This window comes from Panthera leo, chromosome B2 (assembly GCF_018350215.1).
Source record: "Panthera leo isolate Ple1 chromosome B2, P.leo_Ple1_pat1.1, whole genome shotgun sequence".
NCBI lineage: Eukaryota > Metazoa > Chordata > Mammalia > Carnivora > Felidae > Panthera > Panthera leo.
In genome coordinates, this window is record NC_056683.1 from 42,408,283 (window position 1) to 42,410,515 (window position 2,233).

The window sequence follows — 2,233 nt, forward strand, 5'->3', positions numbered from 1 at the left end:
GTCTTGAATTTGCTCTTCTCTCCATAGTTGCTTATGACAGGATGGGCAAGTCTTTTAGGTGGGACCAGCATGTCAGCAATGCCTTTTTAAATGTTTCATTTGCTTCTGAACATAATTTGAGGCAGTTTACTAGAAGAGTAATGCAGTAGATGTTACAACAGCAAAATTTTGAGAGCTCCTAGGGACCCTGATGGGATACTTCTAAATTGTGAAGTCAAAATCATGGTCTTCATCTCTGTTTTCGACATCCTTATCTCACTTACGTCTCGTGGTCTCCCCTGACCCAGCCTGGATACTGGAAAGAACACCAGGCTGGAGGCCAGGACAGCTGACCTCATCCAGGATCCACCAGTAACTAGCTGGGTAGATCATTGCCTGTCTTGATCTACTCTGTAAGCATACAGGGTCACAACTGGTGCCCTCCAATGCCCTTGCCAGGTCCAGGGCTCTAAAGTTTTGTGACTCACACACAAGAGTAACATTTTGACTTCAAGGAAATATTATGTATGATTGAGTAGGTAAAATAATCACACGGTTCAGAACATAATAATACGAAAAAATAAACGATAAGAAGCCTCATCCCGGGGCCTTGGGTGGCTCAGTCGGTTGAGCGTCTGACTTCAGCTCAGGCCATGATCTCACGGCTGGTGAGTTTGAGCCCCGCATCAGGCTCTGTGCTGATGGCTCACAGTCTGGAACCTGCTTCGGATTCTGTGTCTCCCTCTCTTTTTGCCCCTCCCCTGTTCACACTCTGTGTCTCTCTCTCAAATATAAAGAAACATGAAAAAAATTAAAAATAAATTAAAAAAAGCGAAGTCTCATCTGACTGCATCTCCACATACGTCTTCCCCATCAAGAAACGTAAAGGGTTTAAGATTTTACCTTACTTGCAAGCTAACAAAGAAGTCTGCCCCTATTGCATGGATACTGGCCTAAGACAGGCGACAGTTAGGCGAGGGACAAAGGACTTTGTTGTTTAAGGAGCAGCAGGCAGCATGAGCTTGATGTTCACATGGGTTCTTCATGTCCTCAGACTTCCATGGGGACCCTGGGGAGTGGCCCAGGCGGGTCTGCCTCTCCTCGGAGGAACCCCGAGCTTAGCAACCCCCAATCTTTTATACTGGGCTGCGAGCAAACGTGCCCCAGTTTGCCCCGGGAGGGACACATTTTCTTAATTGTACCAGACAGCAAACAAACTTGTTTTCTGCTCTGGAGGGACACACTCTCTCTATCTTCTAAGGGTGTTTCTACAGAACACCCTTGGAAGGATAATCTGCAGCTGTCAGGCCTCTGTGCAGAAAATTATCTCCCAGACGTGATCATCTAACTAGCTGCTCCCTACTAGTTTCCCAGGTAACCTGTCAGGCTTCCTGCCTGCAGCTAGAAGCAGATATACACGTTTTCTAATCTTACCTTGTTAGTTGCACACAAGCAGAGCACTGCAGTCATCATTATGCACTTTGCTTTTTTAACTTAACAATGTTGTTTCTCTCTCTTTCTCTCTCTCTTTCTTAACTGCTGCAGAGTATCCATTGTTTGCATGTGCAGGTTTCTTTAGCCATCCCCCACAAAACAAATGGACACTTCTTGCTATTTCAAACAGTGTTGCAAAACACGATCCCAATCTTGAATATGTGCCAATTCAGAATGAAGACAGGCTGTTTACTGGGCCAAAGGGTAACTGAATTGGTGATTTAGGTAGGTATTGTTAAATTGTTCTACATAAGGGAGAACCGTAATTTTTTGTGCTGTTACCGACTTCACTAATTTTATCAGTCAAGGGCCAGGGAGATCCTCTCAAGAACAGTAAACAAGCAGGAAGCCGACGGGAAGCAAAAGAGGAAGGAGTGAGTTCCTTCTTCTTCCTCCAAGCTTGCAGTCTCCTTCTTGCACCCCCCTAACGGCAGAGTCTCAGAGGGAGCCACTGGCTGGGCAGAGGAGTACCTCCAGGGTCCCAGCCCCAGGGTCACAGTGCAGAAGAGAGAAGGGTGAGTCGGGAGTTGAGAACCAATTACTTGATAACTGGCATACCTTTGTTGGCAAACATTTGCATTTTTGCCATCCTGATGGGTGAGAAATGGCATCTCAATGGAGTTTTAACGTGCCTATTTTTAAAGTTTATTCATTTTGAGAGAGAGAGAGAGGGAGGGAGAGATAATGCACGAGCGAGTGGGAGTGGGGCGGAGAGAGAGGGAGAGCACAAATCCTAAGCCGCCTTCTTGCCATCAGCGCA